The sequence below is a fragment of the Brachycentrus maculatus genome, unplaced genomic scaffold (genome assembly GCF_059751285.1).
Source record: "Brachycentrus maculatus isolate JH-2025_06_01 unplaced genomic scaffold, ASM5975128v1 h1tg001102l, whole genome shotgun sequence".
Taxonomy (NCBI): Eukaryota; Metazoa; Arthropoda; class Insecta; order Trichoptera; family Brachycentridae; genus Brachycentrus; species Brachycentrus maculatus.
In genome coordinates this window covers 290,226-305,457 of record NW_028281806.1, presented here as the reverse complement: position 1 = coordinate 305,457, position 15,232 = coordinate 290,226, and the positions used below count along the sequence as shown (strand labels likewise).

Genomic DNA, 15,232 nt, shown 5'->3' with positions numbered 1-15,232 from the left:
AGGATTCATGGCGTATACATCAGAATCTCTATCTGGTTCTACGTCGTTATAGAGATCCAAGGAACGGTACTGGCGATCGCTCAGGAAACAATTGTCCGAAGGACCTCGGGTGTACCTAAGGGAACACAATTAAACCCTGTTTTATTTTTTTATTATTATCCCGTAAGCTGCGGATCGCATCTATTGTCGTTTTTTTATAGAAGTACCGTTGACTGCGGATCACATGCATAGTCGTTTTTCAACTTTACGTACTTATATCAACACCTATGGATAATTTTTTTGCACTTTTTTGGTTCGAGGCATGGATGAATTAGTTCTCTTTGATTTAGTGTCATAAAATATCAAAATTATTTTAATTTAGTGTCAACTTTATCGTTAATACTTCCGGTCGGCTCGTGCTCCGCAGATACGACAGCCGCGTCTTCTATACAGCCGCCATACTTTAGGCCGCGAGTCCGTAAATGTTAATATTTTTGTGTAAATACACCATAAAACCATAATGAGTAAAGTGCATTGTGTACTGTGAACATCTATGATGGATATCCGAAAGTTTCACTACAAAAAATAGGCAAAAATATGCTTTTTTTGTCAAAAATATTGTAATGTAAAATAATCCAGCACGGGACGGAAAGTTTGACACTCGAAATCGAGCAGCTTAGAGGTTATACAATAAAGAATTTAATGAATAAAGCACAACACTGTATTGGAAATTATACAAAATAAAGCGATGAGAATGGTGCTTAAGAAAAATAGAAAATAATATAGAAAAATTAAGAGAACTAAACTGGTTATGTATAAAAAAGGGACCAAAATTAAATACGCTGATCTTTATATTTAATTTTTTTAAACAATAAACCACAAAAATATTTTAAGGATAAAATAGTGTTAAACAGAAATATTCATGAACGTATCACTAGAAATAAGGATAGAATAAGACTGTCATTGTTGACAAAAACCGAGTCACTAAATTGTTCCATGTATAAGGGTTTGAAAATGTATGATGAGATAGATTTATATTATCCACTGACACTTCGTGATGGAATTGCATTTTTAATTTATTATTAGATTAAAACCAATATTTTTAGCTTTTCCACTTTTTTATTTGACCAGCGACCGGGTTTCGTCGTTACCGACATCATCAGACTGGTGAGAGGCTTTACAAATTTGTATGTTATATATAAAAGAAGGCAGGAGTTGATAACCATGATTTGATATAATTTTATGAGAAATTAATTTAATTTTAGTGAATTTAAGTATTGTATGATATTTTAAATATTTTTTTATAAAGGTTTTTTGTATTGAAAGCACGATTTTATATAAAGTTAAAATAGATTTGTATTTTTTGTAAATGAATTTAAATTATGTAACGAGGTATCAGGAAATGCTGGTTGACGGCTCCTTCCACTAAGCTGTGGTTGTCCGGGGGGAGTCCGAAGTTCTCTGAAATGTAAATTTCCCGGCAGTCATTTCTTATCGACAAGACATTAAGGCATCTATTGTTTCTTTTCTAATGGGTAAAGTAAGGGAGAATGAATGTGTGTTACTTGATCATTTAATATGTCTTTATTATGACAATTTTTTAATCTATTTATTTCCAAAATTTCGAGCCTATCTAATTTTTTACCTTTACTACATTTGTGTAAGATTTTTACATTAAAATTTTTATCGAAATCATGATTTGACTCTATCAAGTGGTTTGCAAAAGTGGAGTTTTCTTTTTTATTTCTCCAACTTTGGACATGTTCGTTTATTCTTATTTTAAACGATCGTCCTGTTTGCCCCACGTATTCAGCACTGCATGATCCACAACTTAATAAATATGAGCCTGAATTTGTTTCTTTTTCCCTTTTATCTTTATTATTAATTAGTATCTTCCCCAGATTTGAATTATTATAAAAGGCTATGGAACATTCATCTTTGTTCGCTAGTTTTCCGATTCTGTTGCTACTATCCCCTATAAAAGATAATTTAGCCCATTTTTTAACTACTTTTGAAGTCTCTGTAATGAGAGCTTTATTTAATTGAGATGTTGCAAGTCTCTTTTGTTTTTTTCTAATTAATTGATCAATTAAACCACATTCATAACCGTTATTGGAGGCTATCGTCTTTATGATATTAAGTTCAGAGTTGTAATTATCATTATTTAATGGGACATACAACAGCCTATGAATTAAACTATGAAATACAGCGAGTTTATGGGAAATATGATGCTTAGATTTGTTATGAATGATGTTATCGCTGTATGTGGGTTTTCTGTAAATCGCAAATTCTAATTTATTGTTTTCGATGCTAATTTTTAAATCAAGGAAATTTATTACTTTACCGCCCAGTTCCATAGTGAATTGAATTGATTTATTAATTTTATTTATTTCTGTTAGGAAAATGTCTAATTGTCTTTGGCTTCCTGACCATACAATTAGTATATCATCGACGTAGCGGCGATAAAATTTAACGTTTTTGAAAGATTTTAATTTTGTAATGGATTTTTCCATATGATCCATGAATATTTCAGCAAGGATCGGTGAAATGGGGCTTCCCATAGCTAAACCTGATTTTTGTACATAATATTTATTATCGAATTGAAAGTAGTTTTGATCTATACAGGTTTTAATTAAGTTACTAATATCTTTTTTCATTATTGGATTTGTTCCTTTTACATCCATAATATCATTAATTACTACTTTAAGTTCATCTGTTGGAACATTAGTGAATAAACTAACAACATCAAAAGACACGAGGGTAAGATTTTCTGAAATTGCTACGTTTTTAAGGTTATCTATTAATTCTAATGAATTTTGGATTCCATAACTAGGTTTAAATTTCAAAATATTTTTGATGACGTGGTTTCCAAATTTGGCTAATTTATAAGCAGGTGCTGAAGTATATGACACTACAGGTCTTACCGGCATATCTTTTTTGTGAACTTTCGGTTGTCCATAAAGGCGTGGACATTGAGGGTTCATGGCCGTGAGTCTACGGGCATGAAAATCGTCTTTTATGAGCGTTATACAAGTTTTTAAGATAAATTTAACATCAGAGTTAAATTTTGGGGTTGGATCTTTACTACAAGGTATAGAATTGCTGGAATTTATAATTAATTGTACTTTTTGTAAGTAATCTTGTTTATTTAAGATTACTGTTGAATTGCCTTTATCAGCTTTGGAAATAATAAGGTTATGTTCAGAAATTTTGGATTTTAACGACTTTATTGTATAAGAATCTAACGTATTAAAATTAGTTTTTTCTTTTTCGTGGTATTTTTTAATAATTTTTGAACATTCATATTTTACCGCCATGTTTTTCGATATTGCTATGTCCGCATCAATAGCTAAGTTTTCAAAGTCTTTTGTTTTTAAAGGTACATTTGGACAGTATTTTAACCCCTTTTCTAAGAGTTCAATCTCTTGATTGTTAAATTTCACTTTAGTCGTATTAATAACTTTATCATAAAAAGTTTTTTGCGGTATTGGGCATGAGTTTAATGTTTTTGTTTTTTGTTGTTGGGACCAAATTAAAAGTTTTTTACTCTGTTTTTTGTACGTTGCGTGGATTTTATTTTTAACTATATCCTGTGTATCTCGATGTAAAATATCAAATTCGATTTTATGTAACTGGTTGGTAAGTAACGTGTGAATGTGAAATAAGTATGTACTCACGTTATCTCGTATCGCGTACCATTTCTTCATTTCCATAGTGACCCACGTTTTGCAGGCCACTATGATGGCTCTCCTCGCTGCTGCAGAGTCCGCCTTTGTCCGGATGCTGACGTATCTCGGCACCAGGTTCCTCTTCTTACACTCCTTGTTGAACCACAAATGTTGGGTTGCCATTTGCCGTTTACAACATAACTTTATGTAAAGCTTTGTCAGTTGCACTACGCTAGCACTTTTTAATAGATTTATAAAGTTATGTTGTAAACGGCAAATGGCAACCCAACATTTGTGGTTCAACAAGGAGTGTAAGAAGAGGAACCTGGTGCCGAGATACGTCAGCATCCGGACAAAGGCGGACTCTGCAGCAGCGAGGAGAGCCATCATAGTGGCCTGCAAAACGTGGGTCACTATGGAAATGAAGAAATGGTACGCGATACGAGATAACGTGAGTACATACTTATTTCACATTCACACGTTACTTACCAACCAGTTACATAAAATCGAATTTGATATTTTACATCGAGATACACAGGATATAGTTAAAAATAAAATCCACGCAACGTACAAAAAACAGAGTAAAAAACTTTTAATTTGGTCCCAACAACAAAAAACAAAAACATTAAACTCATGCCCAATACCGCAAAAAACTTTTTATGATAAAGTTATTAATACGACTAAAGTGAAATTTAACAATCAAGAGATTGAACTCTTAGAAAAGGGGTTAAAATACTGTCCAAATGTACCTTTAAAAACAAAAGACTTTGAAAACTTAGCTATTGATGCGGACATAGCAATATCGAAAAACATGGCGGTAAAATATGAATGTTCAAAAATTATTAAAAAATACCACGAAAAAGAAAAAACTAATTTTAATACGTTAGATTCTTATACAATAAAGTCGTTAAAATCCAAAATTTCTGAACATAACCTTATTATTTCCAAAGCTGATAAAGGCAATTCAACAGTAATCTTAAATAAACAAGATTACTTACAAAAAGTACAATTAATTATAAATTCCAGCAATTCTATACCTTGTAGTAAAGATCCAACCCCAAAATTTAACTCTGATGTTAAATTTATCTTAAAAACTTGTATAACGCTCATAAAAGACGATTTTCATGCCCGTAGACTCACGGCCATGAACCCTCAATGTCCACGCCTTTATGGACAACCGAAAGTTCACAAAAAAGATATGCCGGTAAGACCTGTAGTGTCATATACTTCAGCACCTGCTTATAAATTAGCCAAATTTGGAAACCACGTCATCAAAAATATTTTGAAATTTAAACCTAGTTATGGAATCCAAAATTCATTAGAATTAATAGATAACCTTAAAAACGTAGCAATTTCAGAAAATCTTACCCTCGTGTCTTTTGATGTTGTTAGTTTATTCACTAATGTTCCAACAGATGAACTTAAAGTAGTAATTAATGATATTATGGATGTAAAAGGAACAAATCCAATAATGAAAAAAGATATTAGTAACTTAATTAAAACCTGTATAGATCAAAACTACTTTCAATTCGATAATAAATATTATGTACAAAAATCAGGTTTAGCTATGGGAAGCCCCATTTCACCGATCCTTGCTGAAATATTCATGGATCATATGGAAAAATCCATTACAAAATTAAAATCTTTCAAAAACGTTAAATTTTATCGCCGCTACGTCGATGATATACTAATTGTATGGTCAGGAAGCCAAAGACAATTAGACATTTTCCTAACAGAAATAAATAAAATTAATAAATCAATTCAATTCACTATGGAACTGGGCGGTAAAGTAATAAATTTCCTTGATTTAAAAATTAGCATCGAAAACAATAAATTAGAATTTGCGATTTACAGAAAACCCACATACAGCGATAACATCATTCATAACAAATCTAAGCATCATATTTCCCATAAACTCGCTGTATTTCATAGTTTAATTCATAGGCTGTTGTATGTCCCATTAAATAATGATAATTACAACTCTGAACTTAATATCATAAAGACGATAGCCTCCAATAACGGTTATGAATGTGGTTTAATTGATCAATTAATTAGAAAAAAACAAAAGAGACTTGCAACATCTCAATTAAATAAAGCTCTCATTACAGAGACTTCAAAAGTAGTTAAAAAATGGGCTAAATTATCTTTTATAGGGGATAGTAGCAACAGAATCGGAAAACTAGCGAACAAAGATGAATGTTCCATAGCCTTTTATAATAATTCAAATCTGGGGAAGATACTAATTAATAATAAAGATAAAAGGGAAAAAGAAACAAATTCAGGCTCATATTTATTAAGTTGTGGATCATGCAGTGCTGAATACGTGGGGCAAACAGGACGATCGTTTAAAATAAGAATAAACGAACATGTCCAAAGTTGGAGAAATAAAAAAGAAAACTCCACTTTTGCAAACCACTTGATAGAGTCAAATCATGATTTCGATAAAAATTTTAATGTAAAAATCTTACACAAATGTAGTAAAGGTAAAAAATTAGATAGGCTCGAAATTTTGGAAATAAATAGATTAAAAAATTGTCATAATAAAGACATATTAAATGATCAAGTAACACACATTCATTCTCCCTTACTTTACCCATTAGAAAAGAAACAATAGATGCCTTAATGTCTTGTCGATAAGAAATGACTGCCGGGAAATTTACATTTCAGAGAACTTCGGACTCCCCCCGGACAACCACAGCTTAGTGGAAGGAGCCGTCAACCAGCATTTCCTGATACCTCGTTACATAATTTAAATTCATTTACAAAAAATACAAATCTATTTTAACTTTATATAAAATCGTGCTTTCAATACAAAAAACCTTTATAAAAAAATATTTAAAATATCATACAATACTTAAATTCACTAAAATTAAATTAATTTCTCATAAAATTATATCAAATCATGGTTATCAACTCCTGCCTTCTTTTATATATAACATACAAATTTGTAAAGCCTCTCACCAGTCTGATGATGTCGGTAACGACGAAACCCGGTCGCTGGTCAAATAAAAAAGTGGAAAAGCTAAAAATATTGGTTTTAATCTAATAATAAATTAAAAATGCAATTCCATCACGAAGTGTCAGTGGATAATATAAATCTATTAAAAAGTGCTAGCGTAGTGCAACTGACAAAGCTTTACATAAAGTTATGTTGTAAACGGCAAATGGCAACCCAACATTTGTGGTTCAACAAGGAGTGTAAGAAGAGGAACCTGGTGCCGAGATACGTCAGCATCCGGACAAAGGCGGACTCTGCAGCAGCGAGGAGAGCCATCATAGTGGCCTGCAAAACGTGGGTCACTATGGAAATGAAGAAATGGTACGCGATACGAGATAACGTGAGTACATACTTATTTCACATTCACACGTTACTTACCAACCAGTTACATAAAATCGAATTTGATATTTTACATCGAGATACACAGGATATAGTTAAAAATAAAATCCACGCAACGTACAAAAAACAGAGTAAAAAACTTTTAATTTGGTCCCAACAACAAAAAACAAAAACATTAAACTCATGCCCAATACCGCAAAAAACTTTTTATGATAAAGTTATTAATACGACTAAAGTGAAATTTAACAATCAAGAGATTGAACTCTTAGAAAAGGGGTTAAAATACTGTCCAAATGTACCTTTAAAAACAAAAGACTTTGAAAACTTAGCTATTGATGCGGACATAGCAATATCGAAAAACATGGCGGTAAAATATGAATGTTCAAAAATTATTAAAAAATACCACGAAAAAGAAAAAACTAATTTTAATACGTTAGATTCTTATACAATAAAGTCGTTAAAATCCAAAATTTCTGAACATAACCTTATTATTTCCAAAGCTGATAAAGGCAATTCAACAGTAATCTTAAATAAACAAGATTACTTACAAAAAGTACAATTAATTATAAATTCCAGCAATTCTATACCTTGTAGTAAAGATCCAACCCCAAAATTTAACTCTGATGTTAAATTTATCTTAAAAACTTGTATAACGCTCATAAAAGACGATTTTCATGCCCGTAGACTCACGGCCATGAACCCTCAATGTCCACGCCTTTATGGACAACCGAAAGTTCACAAAAAAGATATGCCGGTAAGACCTGTAGTGTCATATACTTCAGCACCTGCTTATAAATTAGCCAAATTTGGAAACCACGTCATCAAAAATATTTTGAAATTTAAACCTAGTTATGGAATCCAAAATTCATTAGAATTAATAGATAACCTTAAAAACGTAGCAATTTCAGAAAATCTTACCCTCGTGTCTTTTGATGTTGTTAGTTTATTCACTAATGTTCCAACAGATGAACTTAAAGTAGTAATTAATGATATTATGGATGTAAAAGGAACAAATCCAATAATGAAAAAAGATATTAGTAACTTAATTAAAACCTGTATAGATCAAAACTACTTTCAATTCGATAATAAATATTATGTACAAAAATCAGGTTTAGCTATGGGAAGCCCCATTTCACCGATCCTTGCTGAAATATTCATGGATCATATGGAAAAATCCATTACAAAATTAAAATCTTTCAAAAACGTTAAATTTTATCGCCGCTACGTCGATGATATACTAATTGTATGGTCAGGAAGCCAAAGACAATTAGACATTTTCCTAACAGAAATAAATAAAATTAATAAATCAATTCAATTCACTATGGAACTGGGCGGTAAAGTAATAAATTTCCTTGATTTAAAAATTAGCATCGAAAACAATAAATTAGAATTTGCGATTTACAGAAAACCCACATACAGCGATAACATCATTCATAACAAATCTAAGCATCATATTTCCCATAAACTCGCTGTATTTCATAGTTTAATTCATAGGCTGTTGTATGTCCCATTAAATAATGATAATTACAACTCTGAACTTAATATCATAAAGACGATAGCCTCCAATAACGGTTATGAATGTGGTTTAATTGATCAATTAATTAGAAAAAAACAAAAGAGACTTGCAACATCTCAATTAAATAAAGCTCTCATTACAGAGACTTCAAAAGTAGTTAAAAAATGGGCTAAATTATCTTTTATAGGGGATAGTAGCAACAGAATCGGAAAACTAGCGAACAAAGATGAATGTTCCATAGCCTTTTATAATAATTCAAATCTGGGGAAGATACTAATTAATAATAAAGATAAAAGGGAAAAAGAAACAAATTCAGGCTCATATTTATTAAGTTGTGGATCATGCAGTGCTGAATACGTGGGGCAAACAGGACGATCGTTTAAAATAAGAATAAACGAACATGTCCAAAGTTGGAGAAATAAAAAAGAAAACTCCACTTTTGCAAACCACTTGATAGAGTCAAATCATGATTTCGATAAAAATTTTAATGTAAAAATCTTACACAAATGTAGTAAAGGTAAAAAATTAGATAGGCTCGAAATTTTGGAAATAAATAGATTAAAAAATTGTCATAATAAAGACATATTAAATGATCAAGTAACACACATTCATTCTCCCTTACTTTACCCATTAGAAAAGAAACAATAGATGCCTTAATGTCTTGTCGATAAGAAATGACTGCCGGGAAATTTACATTTCAGAGAACTTCGGACTCCCCCCGGACAACCACAGCTTAGTGGAAGGAGCCGTCAACCAGCATTTCCTGATACCTCGTTACATAATTTAAATTCATTTACAAAAAATACAAATCTATTTTAACTTTATATAAAATCGTGCTTTCAATACAAAAAACCTTTATAAAAAAATATTTAAAATATCATACAATACTTAAATTCACTAAAATTAAATTAATTTCTCATAAAATTATATCAAATCATGGTTATCAACTCCTGCCTTCTTTTATATATAACATACAAATTTGTAAAGCCTCTCACCAGTCTGATGATGTCGGTAACGACGAAACCCGGTCGCTGGTCAAATAAAAAAGTGGAAAAGCTAAAAATATTGGTTTTAATCTAATAATAAATTAAGTATGATGAGATGCCTGAATGTATGTAGAATGAAAAGAGTCTGAAAGAATTTTAAAATAAATGTTTTGTAAATTTTATTTATTGTTTCGGCATTAACTTTGTGGTAAGACATGTTACAATGATTAAAGAAAACACTTCGTTTTTTACCACTTGAGTTTTATTATAGACTACATGTTTCAGAAGTTAAACTTCCATCATTCAGGTCTGTATAATAATTATAATTAATTGTTATTATACAGACCTGAATGATGGAAGTTTAACTTGTGAAACATGTAGTCTATAATAAAACTCAAGTGGTAAAAAACGAAGTGTTTTCTTTAATTTTCGTAAATTGAGTGTAAATAAAAGTTTGTATTACGTAATTAAAGAAAGGATGAAAGTAGACTGAATGCAGTCGAAATGCGATCTCTCAGAAGAATGTGTGACAAAACGATGTATGATAGATGTGCGAATAGTGAAATAAGGAAGGAATGCAAAGCTGAGATAAGCATTATCGATAAAATTAAGAAAGGTGTGTTGAGATGGTTTGGACATGTAGAACGAATGAGTGAGGAAAGAACGGTAAAACAAATTTATGAGGCGAATGTTAGCGGAAAAAAAAGCAGAGGAAGACCGAGAAAAACATGGCAAGATCAGGTATGCCAAATACTTGAAAGTGGTCAGGTTAGGAGTCGTAACAATCGGCGGGTATGTATGAGGAGATGCATGAACGTGGAAGAGGCGAAGAATGTTTGCAAGGACAGAGTGGTGTGGCGCTCTATTCTCTCTGCCTACCCCTGCGGGGAAGCGGCGTGATGGTTAGTTAGTTAGTTAGTTAGTTAGTTAATTAAAGAAATAAAAAAATAAAACCAATTGGTTATCACAGACTGTGACAGCGCGCCGCGTAGGATTGCCAACTTGACTACTACGCACTCGCTAGACTTAAGAATAAAAGATGTAGGCAGGTATTCACACTGGCAGCATACGAATTGCTATTTTTGCTTTGTTTTATATTTATTTTACAGTTACAATAGTTTTTTTTATAATTTAAATCATTTTCTAGAATTTTCCTACTTTACAATCTTAAAATTCATTACGGTGTTCTCTCCGAGAGACTAAGCTCTTGTGCTTGGAGAGGGACCTACACTTTTTATTTAAAGTTTATGTTTGTGGGTGATTTAATTTTTTTATTGATTTTTTAATGTCTTTTTTATATCTGTAGGTAGGTTATTGAAGTATTTGGTTTCTAAATACTAAAGTTTTCATATTATTTATTGACATCTCATCAAAGATGAAGAAGAATATGGAAGTCTGGGCATTTACGGGGATGACGACCGTCATAGGCTGGTTTAAGTGTTCACTTTACACACGTGTAACATTTACCAATTCTACCCATTATTGACAACCACACTACTCAAATTCTTGGAAGTTCTATATATATGAACCAATTTAGATACCTTGTTCTTGAATCACTAGAACTTCACTAGAGACATCTATTGGTGAGATGTAAAGAAGCTTTTTATTATTATTATTTTTTTAGTGATTCAAGAACAAGGTATCTAAATTGGTTCATATAGATAGAACTTCCAAGAATTTGAGTAGTGTGGTTGTCAATAATGGGTACAATTGGTGAATGTTACACGTGTGTAAAGTGATCACTTAAACCAGCCTATGACGGTCGTCAGCCCCGCAAATGCCCAGACTTCCATATTCTTCTTCATCTTTGATGAGATGTCAAAAAATAATATGAAAATAACTCCTGTAATTGGAGATAATCCAGATTTTGTGAACAAGTATTTGGACACACTCAAAATGTTGTACTTAAGTTTTGTTGGAATTGTTTGGTATTGCATTTTGGTACTGTAAAGTCATTTTAGTATCTTAAAAATGATTCTACTTTTGGAACTTGAATATGAATATAAATTTTTAATTTCTATATAATATCCAATTTGATTCTTCAAACGGGTATTTGATTTGTATGGCGTAATTTAGTTAGTGAAACATCTAATTTGAAGTAAAACAAACCTATATCAGCATCATATCGAGCACTGTAGCATTCACCAAGATGCAGAGACCTTCGAGTACATCAGAGTATGTAAGGAAGATCAGGACTTACCTAAAGCTGTAAGACTTGCAGTCGATATGATGATCAGTATAGCAGATTCTCTCACACTCGTTGACGTCACGAACTTGGAGCGCTTTCCTTATCACTCCATGGCTGAAGCGGAATCCAGAACCAGATCTCGAGGAACATTCTGGAACAAGAAACGTACAAAATCCACGTAATCTTCTTCTTCTGTGCGTGTCATGCAGGTCCCCCTAGTCGACTATCACTTGGGAGGAATTGTCCTTCTCTTTAGCAGCTCTAAACAGCGCCCAATCTCGTGTATTCCGGAGCCAGGAGATTTGTCATATAACACTCTCCTTATCATTCATGGTTCACTTTGTGTAATACCTCTTTAATACAAAAATTACTTAAACGAAACTTAACTTTGATGAAACTTTATTAAAGTGGTTTTACACAAAGTGAAGGATGAATCAGTGTTGCCATATAGCTCACTCCTTTCAAGAACGTCATAAATCAAAATACTTGATTTTTCAGGAGAACGTTAAAAAATATAATACAATGTATTAAAAATAAATATCAAGCCACTTACTGAACTTTTTACTGTGCAACAGAACTTTTTAGGTAAAACCTAAAGGTTTTTTCTCCATTTGAAAAGTATTTAGTTTATTTAAAAAACAATTAAACAATACCTTTTCTTCAAAATGCAAAAATAACACTTTCTGCCCTGTAGCGGGTAAATATTGAGTTAAAAATATGTCGCTTTTGCTGGAATATAGTACATTTTCTGGGCATTCTTGAAAGGAGTGAGCGATATGCCAAACTAAAAAATCTGAATCAAACAGTCTAGAAATCTGTATAGAATCAATAACCCAAAATATAATATCTTTTTTATACACATTTTTACTAATTTTAGAAATCAAATCCTTTTCTATTTTTAGTTTGTAGCATGGATCATTGTAGTCGTTTTGATAGTAATAATCCTTCCAACGTTTCAGTACTTATTATCAAATGTTAATGATGCTCGAATCTATACATATTTTCATTCTTCTGTTTTATCAAATACTATGTCTAATTCCAAAAATGTGTATAAAACTAAAAGTACTACCTAAGAGTAAAATCTGCCATCTGTAACGGCAACATAAAATCTGTATCAATACAGATAAATCTGTATATATGGCAACACTGGGATGAATGACAAGGAGAGTGTTATATTACTTTACCACAAAGTAAACAATGCTTTTAATATACAAAATACACTTCGTCGATTGAATAGTACTCTGCCTCAAATTCATGGATTTGGAAGTCCAGAACTTTGTTTATAAATTTTAGATAAATTTTAGAAAAGCCCCACTTAGGAGTTATTAATATTAAATACACTTAATGCACTCGAAATGCGATCTCTCAAACGAATGTGCGTAGTAAAGATGTATCAGTTATAGCAAATAAAAGCCTGTCAAAGCTTAATTGGCAGTACACATAGAGTTTTAGTTTCTACCCTATTATTTAGAAGTGAAGCATGGAGTTTGCAAAATAAGGTTGAAAGAAGACTGAACGCAGTCGGAATGCGATCTCTCAAACAAATGTGTGTCATAACAATATATAATAGATGTTCCAATGGTAAAATAAGGAATAAATGCAAGGCTGAGATAAGCATTATCCATCAAAGCAAAAAAGGTGTGTTGTGATGGTTTGGACATGTGGAACGAGTGAGTGAAGAAAGACCAGTAAAACAAATTTATGAGCAAATTTAGTTGGAAATAGGAGCAGAGGAAGAACGAGGAAACTTGGCATGATGAATATTTAAAAGCCATCGGGTCAGGAGTCCGAATAATCCACAGATATATATGAGGAGATATCGCTCACTCCTTCCAACAACGTCATACTTCAAAAAACTTAATTTTTCAGGAGGACGTTTTTAAAGTTTAAAAATATGATGCAATGTATTAAAAATAAATATCAAGCCACTTACTGAACTTTTAACTGTGCAACAGATCTTTTTAGGTAAAACCTGCAAGTTTTTTCTCCATTTGAAAAATATAATATATTTTAAAAAAATAATTAAACAATACCTTTGTTTCAAAATGCAAAAACAGCACTTTCTGCCCTGTAGCGGGTAAATTTAAAGTTAAAGGTATGCCTCTTTTGCTGGGATATAGTACATTTTCAGGGCATTTCGAAAACAAGCACAACTGAAAATTTACGATTTTTAATATATGACGTTGTTGAAAGGAGTGAGTGATATATGAACGTAGAAGAAGCTAAGATTGTTAAAAATAACGCGTGGGGTGACTTATTGGCACATTCATATAAACACATCGATTAGACTGCCAAGAGCAGTCAAGTGGATGGAGAGTCTGACGAAGATGAACGCCTAAAGAACTCTTAAAAACCTTACCTATGTTTTTCTGATGACCACCATAATATTCCTCTTCCTCGTACCCTGGCCTTCTATCCTGGTTGGGTCCGTACCCTTCTTTGGGCGTGAGGCCATGCAGATTGTGCCATGACCCGACCCCATAACCACCGCTTCCGTATCCGAATCCACCCCCATAGCTGTCATGGCGGCTGCCACCCTCCCACTTATGGTGTCCGAGGTCTTGGTAATTGAAATCGTGCCCGTGCTTTCTGTCATCTTCAAAATCGTGATCGTAGTGACTCACTCCTCTTAAAGGATACCTACAACAGACAGGTTATATTGAATAAAATGACAATTATGTAGTTACAACATTTTGAGTGTGTCCAAATACTTGTTCACAAATCTGGATTATCTCCAATTATAAGAGTATTTTTCATATTATTTTTGGCATCTCATCAAAGATGAAGAAGAATATGGAAGTCTGGGCATTTACCATCATAGGCTGGTTTAAGTGATCACTTTACACACGTGTAACATTCACCAATTCTACCCATCATTGGCAACCACACTACTCAAATTCTTATATATATATATATATATATATATATATATATATATATATATATATATATATATATATATATATATATATATATATATATATATATATATATATATATATATATATATATATATATATATATATATATATATATATATATATATATATATATATATATATATATATATATATATATATATATATATATATATATATATATATATATATATATATATATATATATATATATATATATATATATATATATATATATATATATATATATATATATATATATATATATATATATATATATATATATATATATATATATATATATATATTTATATACATATATAAACCAATTTAGAATCCTTGTTCTTGAATCCCTAAAACTTCACTAGAGACATCTATTGGTGAGATGGTCGTCAGTGGTCTCACCAATAGATGTCTCTAGTGAAGTTCTAGTGATTCAAGAACAAGGTTTCTAAATTGGTTCATATATATAGAACTTCCAAGAATTTGAGTAGTGTGGTTGTCAATGATGAGTAGAATTGGTGAATGTTACTCGTATGTAAAGTGATCTCTTAAACCAGCCCATGACGGTCGTCAGCCCCGTAAATGCCCAGACTTCCATATTCTTCTTCACCTTTGATGAGATATCAAAAAATAATAA

At 31.6% G+C, this 15,232-nt stretch overlaps 1 protein-coding gene and 2 long non-coding RNA genes across 3 annotated transcripts in view; 1 reads left to right on the top strand and 2 right to left on the bottom strand.

Annotated features, from left to right (window-relative positions):
• Window positions 1-15,232, bottom strand: part of LOC148299536 (uncharacterized) — a 70,015-nt gene that overhangs the window by 23,276 nt on the left and 31,507 nt on the right. The window lies entirely within an intron of this gene.
• LOC148299537 (uncharacterized) lies at window positions 19-14,267 on the bottom strand. Its single transcript, XR_015839063.1, has 3 exons — window positions 14,034-14,267; window positions 11,687-11,825; window positions 19-115 (listed from the first exon to the last, which is right to left on the bottom strand). It is a non-coding gene; the product is annotated as an uncharacterized LOC148299537 (long non-coding RNA).
• Window positions 3,934-9,476, top strand: LOC148299538 (uncharacterized). The gene is made up of 3 exons (XR_015839064.1): window positions 3,934-4,098; window positions 6,315-6,985; window positions 9,202-9,476. It is a non-coding gene; the product is annotated as an uncharacterized LOC148299538 (long non-coding RNA).